This window comes from Sapajus apella, unplaced genomic scaffold (assembly GCF_009761245.1).
Source record: "Sapajus apella isolate SASKATOON/1434 unplaced genomic scaffold, GSC_monkey_1.0 scaffold40, whole genome shotgun sequence".
In the NCBI taxonomy this organism is placed as follows: Eukaryota; Metazoa; Chordata; class Mammalia; order Primates; family Cebidae; genus Sapajus; species Sapajus apella.
Window position 1 is genome coordinate 682,904 of NW_022436980.1, and position 13,178 is coordinate 696,081.

General features: G+C 35.9%; 1 protein-coding gene across 2 annotated transcripts in view; it reads right to left on the minus strand.

The window, feature by feature from the left end:
- GTF2E1 (general transcription factor IIE subunit 1) overlaps positions 1–13,178 on the minus strand; it is a 33,916-nt gene that overhangs the window by 14,687 nt on the left and 6,051 nt on the right. The window lies entirely within an intron of this gene.

Sequence of the window (13,178 nt, forward strand, 5' to 3'; positions counted from 1 at the left end):
AGATGCCTTCCCACCAGAAAGTCACATGGCTCATCTCTGAACTTACTTCAGTTCTTTACTCAGAAGCCACCAGGTAAGGCCTTCCCTAGCCAACGTTATCTAAAATTTCAATACTGTTCTGTCCACCCAAACAATCTTATTCTGTTTCATTTTCTTTTCCCATAGCATTAGCATTATCTAACATGTTTTATTATTTAGCTAGTTTATCATTAAAGTGATGTTATACCCAAATTTAAAAGAAATGTTCTCCCTAATACCCCATTTCTCATTTTAAGACAATATATATTCCAAACTTCAGCTTTAAGTAAACAAATCAACACGCTCGTCCTCAGAAAACAGCAGTGCTTTTATTTAGGGAAAAGAGAGAAAGATAGAGAACACTATTAATAGCATTATTTCACAGCAGGACAATCTCAGAATGACAATCCTTTAACTCGAATAATTAATTTTCATGAAAAAGAATGGGGAGAAAATAAAGAATATAGTCATAAGGCACCTGAATTCTAATCTCATCCAAATTTAACAAGAGTTACTTACAGAAGGGCTGATTTTTCAGGTATGAAAAGAGTAGCTTTAAAATTATTACAAGAACTGTGAAGGGTCTGAGATTTTACCCTACTTGTAAGCTAACCAACAAGTTATTCTGCCAGTATCATGGATGCTGGCAGAAGACACAAGACCCTTAGGTCAGAGAAAAAGAACTTTACTACTCAAGGTAGTAGCAGCAGTCAGTATCAGTATTTAAGCCAGTTCCCTATGCCCCAGTTCCCATGGGGTGCCACAGAAGGGCTAGGTAACAAGTATACGTGCAACGGGTTGCGTTACAGGAAAGAAAGCCTGAGCTTAAAAAGAGCTCAAATATTTTATAATGGGCATAAGCATACCCATTCTTTGCACTGGAGGGTCCTTACTATACTAAACTTATCCTTACTACACTAAACTCTATGTATAAACATACTCTGGAAGGAGACACTATTTTTATACCAGACCATAAGCAAATCTGCTCTTTGCTCTGAAAAGAAATACTATCGGTCTTCTAAGGTTGCTCACTATATAAAATCCTTGAAAAAGATAGTTCAGAAAAAACACAGTCAGTCTGTATCTCTGCTTGCAAAACATGCTTAACATGTGAGAGATCCATAAAGAATAGTCTCCCAATAATTACCATATCTAGTAAACATTACAAAAGGAAAAGCTAGCCTGACATCTCTGAGTCCTATGATTATCACAAAAACATTAGCTGTACATGAGAAGTCTGTCAAAGCCAAATGTAGAATTTCTTATTTTTATTCCGGAACCCTAAAAAATCCAAGAAAAGCAAAATATTTTACATTTTATGGAAAATGACTTAAGACCAGTTTAATATACCAGCAGCATTTTTTAATACATTTCACTATGCATTATAAAAATGCAATCAGCTATCCTGAAATCAGAAGGGGCAAGTGACAAGGGGCAAGTGACAAGGGGCAAGAGGAGATGGAAACCCAGCACTTACTATGTACCAACTAAGCACCCATGATACTGAGAGAGTGGTGGTGGAATACACAAACAGAACCGTTCATCAAGAAGCTTTAGAAGGGAATAAAGATGTCTGGAGATAAAACAATCAGGGATCAGTGTAAAAAATAAAGTATATAAATGTTTTGGAGTTCAAAGAAGGAATGCGATTTCTAACTGAGGGCACTGGGAAAAGCTTATCAAGAAGGTAAACCTTTTTGAGATAAAGTTTAGAAGATAAAAGGTTGTTTCTTTTCAAGAAGATAAAGGGGTAAGGGAACAGGACATCCTACATCATCATAAGAGAAGTATGGTGGTTGATAAATGATGCCAGATTGCAATTTCAGTCTGATAGGGAAATAGTTATCAAAAAGAATCGTAAAAAATAGTATTAACAAGATAAACTGGGGTGACCATAAGTGGGTCTTGAATGATAAGCTTCATTTTGACTTTATTCTTTAGTAATAGGAAAGCCATAGAAGGGTGTTAGAAAAGACCATAAGGTCATGAAAACTAATATTTACATATATTGATCTGCCTGAGTGGCTTGAGATGGCCTTCCAATAAGGCAGTTCTTAACTGAGTGTCTGCATAAAAATCCCCAGTGGAATTTACACTCAGGCTCCATGCCAGAAATGCTAATCCAAGAGGTCTGGAGTGTGGCCCAGGAATGAGAATATTTTAAGTTCCACAAGGAATTCTGATGCCTACACCTGGTAGAGAGCTGCTATTAAGCAATATGATAAAGGTCCCAACTTTTCTTGTAACTAGAGCATTCTACACTAAGTAGTATACATAGACTATACTATTCAAGAATGAGAGAAAAAACTGGAATTTAAACTCAGAGCCCTGTACAGTCTTTCCCTTTTCATATATAAGATCAAGAAGGCAAAAACCAGAAATGGTGAATCCAAGGCATGCAAGGGAGAACATGTGAGCTAGATCTAAGAATCTGGCAACAGAGAGAAAACTAAGGCTACAAAGATTCTTTAGGCAAAGCTCGACAAATTACGGGGTTAGGAGGAAAAAGGGAGTTCAATGACAACACATTTGTTTGATCAGCTATACTCAGAAACCACAAAAAGAACTAAGAAAGCTATGTTACAAATATTCCTATATTCATCAGAAGCAAGTCTGTGCAATAATTCTGTCCAAATCTGACATACAAGGAAATGAACATTCAAGAGATGTTAAGTTTACCAGGTCATAGCTTGACAACAAAAATTGCTAAACTTGGATTCAAATACAAATCTTTCTGTCTCAAAAGACTAAATTCACTATACCATCCTGAATTATACATTCCTCTTCCAACCTCCTATCAGCCCTGCCAGCTACAATTTAGCAAACTTTTTCCATGCATATATATATTAGCTCTACTTTTAAGAAATACTAAATAAAAGGAAAAAAGATTTGTAACAAATAATTTATTTAACAAACATAAGTGCCCGTCATATACCTGGCATTTACTTGGCTGAGTCTTAACCTATCAGGTTTGCCAAACAGATAAAAATATATCCAATTGCAGATAACTAACAGGCATTGAAAAGTGGGAAGAAAAATATCTTTTATAAATAGATATTTCAAAGCTTAATTTTAGGGTCATCTATTCAGTAGTAAGGGAATGTCCCAATTTTATGACTCAGGATTATTCTATGGAAGGTAAGTTACCACTCCAAATAAGAAAAGAAATGAAGACCTAATTGTGGGGATGAGGGGGACAGTGGCGGAAGAGGGAGGGAAAAGAGAAAGAATTCTACACCATTTTGACTTTCTCCAAAATAAAAAAAGTAAAAGCAAATATGAATCGGGGGTGGGGAAGGAGACGGGAAGGGATTGGTAACAACAGTTTTAGAAACCCAGTAAGGTTCAGTGAAATTTGAAACTTGACATTTTTCCTTTGCTAAAGACCGAATAAAATTTAAGTGGTATATATTATGCTAGAGAAGGCCTTCAACTTAACTGCTTCCAAAATATTACTCATTTTAACAAATATGTTAATATAAGTATGCAGTCAAAAGAATAAATATATAAATAAATAAAAGCAAACAAACAAAAAAAAAACCTGCACCAAAAACTTATTCTCTTGAGTTTGACAAGAAAGTGCTTTGGAAATTTATAATTGACGAAGAGGGCACAGATATATGATACTATGGGCAGAAGACATTATTAGTCAAATCCTCAATTAGTCATTACTTAGCATTATTATTTTTCTCTCTTCAGTCCAGTATATACAATGAATAAGCCATCAGCTAATGCCCACAACTTACTGACAAATATTTGTCAAAGGTATTATTTGCAACTGAAATATTATTCAGCCATTTGTCCCACAAATTTTTAAAAAATGAAAATAAGCTCAAATGCTTTGATATGGCAAAGGGTGCTGCGGTGCCAAAGTGGGATTCATGTTGCAGGCCATGTCCTCAAGGTTGGCCAGGGAAACAGGGGATCAAATGTCTGCTGCTGCAGAGCCCTCACCCCAGAACAGTGGGTTTGATATCCCAAGGACTTCTGACATTCAGCCTTCCTAAGTCCAGCCAATCATCTTCTGAGCTACTTTCATAGCAGTCACATTCTAGTTGGGGGTAGTTAAGACGCACACAAAAAAATCACAACAGTAGTATATACGTATTATGGGGGAAAAAAAGCAGGGAAGAAAGAAAGTGAAGGGAAAGGGGCGTTGCTCTATTATATAGGAAACTCAGGGCAGGCCTCTCTGATATAGCAATGCATGAGCAGAGACTTAAAGATGGGATCAAGTCATGCAAATGTTTGGACAAGGGAAAATAGCATGCAAAAAGGCAAATAAAGTAAAGGCATGCCTAGTGCACACAAAGCACAAATAAGGTGGCTGCTGTGAACATGGGAAGAGGGGTAGAAATAGTCTCCAAAAGGGGAAATCAGGAGGAAGCAGATAAAAGACTTTATAAATTCTGTTGAGGATTCTGACTTTTCTGAGGGAAGGAAGAAGCCTCTGAAAGATTTTTACAGAAAAGTGGCATGCCTGATATGGTACAAGGATCACTAGTTGCTATGACAAATAGTCTACATGGGTAGCAAGAGTCAAAGCAAGGAAACTACCTAAGCGAGCTTTGCCAACTCTAAGCAAGAGATAATGGCATGCATAACTTTTCTGGACAATCTAATGAAAAAACTTTGAATCTAAGTTTTTCACTCCCCTTCAATCAAAAAGCTTCCAGGAGAAAGAAAACAACAAAAGACACTTCACAGTTCCATGTTAAAACTAACTAGCTAGAAGCAGAACTCCTAAGACTTTAGTGAGATAAGGAGAAAACTATAAAATTTCAAGACATAACACTAACATACATGATTAATTTTAGTGCACTGTAAACATCCAACTACCACATAGCTTAGGAAGCATATTTGGACATTATTTTCCACTCCCACAGAATACTTTATGAAATACATAAAACCACCCCCCCAAATTTCAATTTAATCAATGAAACTGGCTTGTCCTTCCTTAAAAGGGAATTTATCTGGATTTGGTCTAATCATGCATCATTCCTCCATTCTGGAACTCATCATAAAGGGTAAAAAAGGTACAATATGGGGGAAGGAGGGCAGAAAATAATAAACTGAAGGACAGTACATGGATGAATATTAAAGCTTGCAATAAATTCTTTAAATTAGGCCCAAATCAATAATCAAACTCATCTCATCCCAACTATCTGAAAGACAATAATCAATAGGAAAAAAAAAATCATATATATATATATATATATATATATATGGAAGGTAGTGAATTATGGAGCTTAGGAAAATAGGACTACTTAAAATTTTAAGTATTATTCTCCATCATGCCTGTGCATTTCTGAAGATGGTATAATTAAACAGAGCATATTTTCTATATGAATACTATAACTAGGGGATTCCAATTCCTAACCAAGGCTTCTAAATTAACCCAAAGTGACTAACATAATCCTTTAAAACCAGTGATAAAACTCCCAAGCTTCTCTATACTTTTAGAATGTCAAATATGTTCCAAATCAAAGAGGAAGTGTAAAATTAGAGTTGAGAGAAGCCATATATGGTATAGAATAGGATGAACTTACCATTTTACACATGCTAAAAGAAGTCCAAGAATGGTTACAGGATTTGCCCAAGGTAACAGTTACTAACATGGCTAAGACTAAAAGCCATGGCTCTGGAATCTTAACATCCTGTCATTTTACTGTCTTACAGCCACTGCTTAAAAGAAAGCCAAAAACTTCTGGAAATGACAGGAACACTGAACACACTGATTACGCAAAAGGACCCAACATAATGTGTTCTAAATAAAACTATACAATATTATGAGAAGTTGACCAAGCATTATTAACCATAAGCTGTTTTGTTTTTTTTTTTTTTTTTGAGACGGAGTTTCGCTCTTGTTACCCAGGCTGGAGTGCAATGGCGTGATCTCGGCTCACCGCAACCTCCGCCTCCTGGGTTCAAGCAATTCTCCTGCCTCAGCCTCCTGAGTAGCTGGGACTACAGGCACGCGCCACCATGGCCAGCTGATTTTTTGTATTTTTAGTAGAGACGGGGTTTCACCACGTTGACCAGGATGGTCTCGATCTCTTGACCTCGTGATCCACCCGCCTCGGCCTCTCAAAGTGCTGGGATTACAGGCTTGAGCCACCGCGCCCGGCCCAACCATAAGCTGTTTTAACAAAGTATTTAAGAATCACTTTGCATTGTTAGATTTCTAAAGGGCTTCTAGAGGATGGTGTTAGGGATACAAGGTAAAAGGACTGAAAGGATAAGCAAAAACTTCATAGTTGTTATGACAGAGAAAATGGTGGGAGTGGGTTGAGTGGAAAAGCCACAAAGAGGGTAAACTAGTTTGCCATCTTAGTTTACACACCTCTCTACTATTTGTGTCTTTACCAAGTTTTCATTTGTGTATTACTTATTTTAATTTTTTGAGACAGAGTGAAACTCTGTCACGCAGGCTGGAGCACAGTAGCACGATCTTAGCTCACTGCTACCTCTGCCTCCCAGGTTCAAGCAATTCTTGTGCCTCAGCCTCTGGAATAGCTGGAACTACTATTCCAGCTATTTCACCAACATGGTGAAATCCCTTCTTTACTAAATACACAAAAAGCCGGGCATGTGTGTGCCATGCCCAGCTTTTTGTATATTTAGTAAATAAAGGGTTTCATCATGTTGGCCAGGCTGGTCTTGAACTCCTGACCTCAAGTAATCTGCCCACCTCAGCCTCCCAATGTGCTGGGATTACAGACGTTGAGCTACTGCTCCCGGTCATATATTACATCTGTATATTTATAAGAAAGAAAATGAATGCCATATTGATTTCCCTAAAAACAGTCAACTCTCTCTTAATCAACAGGCAGAAGCAATATAGTCATTCCTGGGCTTTTCTGAAAGCATTATCAAGTCCTTTATTGCAATTTTTATAACTCGTAATGTTCAGGTGGATTGTCTATTAAAATGTAATTCTGAAGTCTCAAAAAGTCACCTTTTAGTCTCATTTCTAAACTATTTTCATAAAGCAAATTTCTTGACTTTAGGCAAGGGAAAATATATAGGAAAAGGACTTGCTATTAGAAAACAGTAGCACACATGACAGGAACACAGTTATACATTTCATTTAATTATTTTACCTATAATAAAAAGAAATTTGAAAAATCATCTTTTAAAAATTCACCACAGAACACATATCACTGCCAAACAGTCATTCACCTGCATGCAAAAGAAAAAAAAGCAGATTATAATGTTTTTGAAATTCAGAATCAAGTGTATCAATGATTTACACAATACAACTTCACCCCCCAAAATTCAATTTAAGCAATTAAATTGACTTGTCCTTCCTTGAACGGGAATTTACCCGGATTTGGTCTAATCATGCATCATTCCTTGATTCTGGAACTTATTATGAAGGGGAAAAAAAGTACAATGTGGGAGAAGGAGGGCAGAAACCAACAAACTGAAGTATGGTACATGGATGAATATTAAAGCTTGCAATAAATTCTCTATATTAGGCCTAAATCAGATTCATCTCAGCATGCACAAATTCATCTCAACTGTTTTAAAGACAGTAACAAATAGAATATCGTATCAAAACCCAAAGCATCAAAACTAAAAAGCAAATCTTCATAAATAAGCAAATAAATTAGCTCTTATGTCACCGTCATCAAAATACAAAAAAGAAAAGATTTAGTTTTCTTTTCTTGGTTTTTTTTGAGACAAAGTTTCACTCTGTCACTCAGGCTGGAGTGCAGTGGTGTAATCTCAGCTCACTGCAACCTCTGCCTCCTGGGTTCAAGGGATTCTCCTGCCTTGGCCTCCCAAGTAGCTGGGATTACAGGTGCGCTCCACCACGCCCAGCTAATTTTTGTATTTTTAGTAGAGACGGGGTTTCGCTATGTTGGCCAGGCTGGTCTCGAACCCCTGACCTCAGGTGATCTGCCCACTTCAGCCTCCCAAAGTGCTGGGAATAAAGGCGTGAGACTCCATACCCAACCAAAAGATTTTTTTTTTTTTTTTTAAGTTCTCAAATCCTCAAAATCAAAAGCAGCAAAATGTTTAAAAATCAGACTTAAAGATTTTGGGGGGGAAGTGTAAAAGAGGGATGGTTCTTTTTCCTGTTTTTTCATAACTCATTCTTACATATATTTTAACTTATTCTAATAATCGCCCCTCTCTCTTGCTCCTCCCGCTCCCCAATCCATACCTTTGAGCTTTGTAGCATAATTGTCTAATTAACCTATGCTGGGTAAGATTCCAAAGACTGAGGACTCAGCAACTGAGCAAAACAATCTTGGAAAGATTTATTCTTGTGTTTGTGTTTTGAACACTTGAGGAATTGAAAACACTGCTTATAAGATACCTCGTGTCCTGGCAATAACAAATGCTGGCAAGGATGTGGAGAAAAGGAAACTGTCATACACTGTTGGTGGGAATGTAAATTAGTACAACCACTATGGAGAACAGTTTGGAGGTTCCACAAAAAAACTAAAAATAAAGCTACCATATGATCCAGCAATCTCACTACTGAGTATATACTCACAAGAAAGGAAATCAGTATATCGAAGAAATAACTGTACTCCCATGTTTGTGGCAGCACTGTTCACAGTAGCTAAGATTTGGAAGCAACCTAAGTGTACATCAACAGATGACTAGATAAAGAAACTGTGGTACACATTCACAATGGAGTACTATTCAGCCATAAAAAAAGAATGAGATTCAGTCATTTGCAACATGGATGGAACTTGAGATCATTATATTAGGTAAAATAAGCCAGGCATAGAAGGACAAACATTGCACTTTCTCACTTATTTGTGGGTTCTAAAAATTAAAACAATTGAATTCATGGACATAGAGAGTAAAAAGATGGTGACCAGAGGCTAGAAAGAGTAGTAGGGATGGGAGATGGCTAACTGGTACAAAAAATGAGTTAGAAAAAATGAATAAGACCTACTATTTGACAGCACAACAGTGACTATAGTCAATAATAATTATATATTTAAAAATAACTAAAAGAGTATAATTGGATTGTTTGTAACACAAAGGATAAATGCTTGAGAGGATGGACACCCCATTCGAAATGATGAGATTATTACACATTTTATGAGTGTATCGAAACATCTTATGTACCCCATGAACATATACACCTATTTAGCCACAAAAAAAAATTTTTTAAGTAAAAAACATTTTAAAGCTATCTCCTATCCTAAGTAGAATGAGATGAAGACAGGAAAAAGTAGCCTGCCTAATTGAGTTTCACAAATTCAGAATCCTAATAGTTTTTAAACGTTAGAGTAAGGGAATAGAAAAGGAATCTCAGTGAATGAGGCCATCAGGAAACAGATCTGTCTAAATCAAAAAGCTTTATCTGTAGTCACAAGCCAAGAAGGAACTTATATGATTTAACCCCAAACTTACATATGACTATCTCAAGTAGATACCAAGTTTACTTGAATATTCCAAATGACTCAGAACTCATCACTAAAGGAGAGCTAGTCAATTGTTGGCTGTTTTTAAGAGTTATTTATTAGAGACTTAGAGTTAATTATCAAAGACTTCTTTATACTAATCCTAAAATCTGTTGCTAAGTCTCTTTCCATGGAGCCAAACAAAACAAGGTGAATCTCTGTGGGAGATGTCATATTCTCCCTTAATAGTAAATCTAAAACAGTGTATCAATGTATATACCCCTAGATTTATTCATTATTACACTATAAGATCCTCCAAATCTAAGAGTGCAACATAGGCATGTACATATGCACCCACACACACATTATTTGATGAGCTAAACTAGATAATCACTAAATTTCTAAGATTTTATTAAATATACATTTATAAGATTCCTTTTTAAAAAAATTTAAATTATCTCAAAATTTAAAATGTTACTCCTAGGTCTCTAGGTAAATTCAGTAAAAGGGGCTCTCAAATTATTTCCAATTCAAACATCTAACAATTCTACTTCACCTACCCACAGTAAAACTATAATGCCATATTTTTTAGAGAAGCTGTAAAACTATATTCTTTTGCCCAATATTCCTACTGCTAAGAATTCATAAGGAAAAATGTGAAGATGAATAACACGCTATATATACAAAGGTATTCAAAGCATCTTATCTATACCAGCAAAAAATAGATACCACCAAAGTGCCCAAGAGTGGGGGGAAGGAAAATGGGGAAAAATTACACCTATTAAAACATATTTTGAACACTAGATAGAAACAGGAGGGTTTGGTACATTAAAGAACCAAAGATCACAAACTATTCTAGGCTATGATTTTAACTATAGGTAATATGTAAAAGGCTGGTGGCTTTGTGGGTGATTTTTTTTTTGTCTTCAAATTTGTCTCTGGCATTATGGTTGCATAATTTTTAAGCTAAAAATGAAAAATATAAAGCTACTTCCAAATCATCTAACCTTAACATCTAAAACAAGGTAAGATCCCCCTCTCCTCATCAGGAGAAGCATGGTGCCAAACTTAACTTAGAAGTGCCATTAGCTAAATCACCCATGGTTGAGACTACTAAAATAAAAATACTTAAGTCTATTTAAATGGTCAGAAAGGCTGCTAAATCTAAAACATGCATTTATGAAACACAAGATGCTATTTTGCTGATTCATTGGGGGAGTTCATGTCATGTTTTGACTACATAAACTCCCCCATAATTCAGAAATTTAAAACAGCTGGTTTTACCTTAATGATTAAGCTTCTCAGGGACTAGTGTGCAAAGGCTAGGTTATTCCATTTTAATAAACAATGTATCTATACATCTGAAGACAGTTCAACCCAGAAACACCAAAAGCAAATTTAAATGGAAAGTATGGAGAAAATTTACAATCTTTAGGAAAAGTAGAGATGGAGTATGGAAAAGTGATAAACTGAAGTAGGAAGATCGATGGCTTAATGTGTGAATTAACAATGGTAAACAATCCTTGCTGGGCTGTTTCCTGGGTCCAGAACTTGCAGGTGGTCCTCAGCAGCTCATCTAGGAATTACTACCCTTTGTCCTGTGGCAGAAAGCTGCCCATACACTTGAGTTAAGCACTGTTTGTCAGAGAAACAGTAAAGTCTAGCAGGCTTCAAATCCAATATTCAAATCCTTCAATCCTGAATATCCCCTAATTTCTCATGTACACCACAATTCAATCTAAGAACTACTGAAAAGAAATGCAGGTAGAAGGTCATTAAATACTTCCATCACTTGATCAGAAATATTATCAATCTCTTCTAGCAACCAAGAAACTGGACAGGTTTGTACAGGACTGGGCTTAGAAAGAAAACTGCCATCTACCAATTTAGACAAAGCATTAATATCACAGCAGGAAAATTTCCCTCCTCCCTTACTGCACACGCCAAATTTTTATTGCTCATCTTTTTCATAATGGGGTGGGAATGGAGGGGAGGAGAGAGATGAATAACAGAGCAAAACAGAAAATAATAATAGAGTAAAACACAAAGATTTCTAAAAGGAATGCAGAGACCAAAGAAAGGTCTTGGGTATTAATAGCTTAAAAAAAAAAAAAAAGGCAAAACCCAAAACATCAGAACTGGCAAGCAACTGGGGCCTAGTATCACCTAATCAGCACATTTTCTCTCTAAAGGAACATCTAAATAAAAAGCCAAATTACAATAAAAAGGCAAGTATGTTCTCAGAATGAGGGTCCATATGATTACAAATTTTTAATCTTGATACCTCAGGCATCACTGTAAGACATAACTACCAATTAAATCAAGCATTAGTGTTGGCTTATCAGCTGGCTTGATATCACTCCCCTAAGTGATATCAAGATTAAGTGACTTATTCTCTTACTCTTAGGCACCCCTTCTTTTCATCTTCATGCTGACCATAGCCCTCACATTAAAAATACAGTCTTTGTTCAGACTGGCTACAATACAACTGTTTCAGCTTTAGCTTTATTTCATAAAATATTTTCATGCCCTCTACCCTAACTCCTTGATTCAAGTCACTTTGACTATACTGGAATGTTAGGCTATCTCTTCCACAGGCCATCTATTGAGTGAACTAGTTTCGTTCAGACTGTAGATAAAATTCAATGAGTATGATCAATCTCCTAAATACTGATACAGTAGTGGAATCATCTCCTTTTAGAAAGTTTCATTAAATTAAATATGACTCAAATGACAAATAAATGTAGTAGAAGCACATTATTTTAGATTACTCTGAGGGACTGGATAACACCATCCACTGTGGTCAAGAGTGATAAAGACAGGACCACTGTTAAAACCAACATCTGTAGAGAATTACAAAATCAAACCCAGAGCTCCCTTAAGAATTCTGTTAGAGTAAATGGCAAGAATCATGAGACTTTTCTAGTCTACTTTGAAGAGCTCCAGATATATTCTACAACCTTCCTCTATAGCACACTCAAGCAATTCTTATACCCAGGATGGTTAAGATTTTCTTATAATCAAGATCTCTCCTTGTGGAGCCCTTTCAAGGTAAAAGGCTAGGCTCAGACAAATTAAATGTTTAATATAATTGCGAATTCTTTAGTTTTCATCCAAAATCATTGCCTCACAGTAAAATAAGAAAAAAAAAGGTCATATAGATTGTCTCTCTTTTGTCAATAATCTTAAAAAAATTTAAATTATTTAAAATGTACTGTATATAACATAAAAATTAGAAAATAAAACATACATAGAAATCTGTAATTTTGTACAACAAAATGTTTCATGGGTGAAAGTTTAAACTTTCAGATGAAGTTTTTAAAAAGGCAGATTTATGAACTAAAAAGTAGCCTATACTCCTGAATTCAACCATAACAAAGGGACTTAATCTAATTTAATAGCATTGAGTCCTTCTATAGATTTTTACCTATAGAAAATAAGATAAAATTGATCCATTAGGTATTTAGCAAAACTAATCTTTTATTGTGTAAACACAAATAACAAGATAAAATAACTATGTAACTCAAAACTTTAAAGTTTGAATTTATGCTAGACATATTGTATTTTCAGAAAATGCATGTTTTCTAAATTGTGTTAAGAAAAATCCTAGCCGGGCGCGGTGGCTCAAGCCTGTAATCCCAGCACTTTGGGAGGCCGAGGCGGGTGGATCACGAGGTCAAGAGATCGAGACCATCCTGGTCAACATGGTGAAACCCCGTCTCTACTAAAAATACAAAAAATTAGCTGGGCATGGTGGCGCGTGCCTGTAGTCCCAGCTACTCAGGA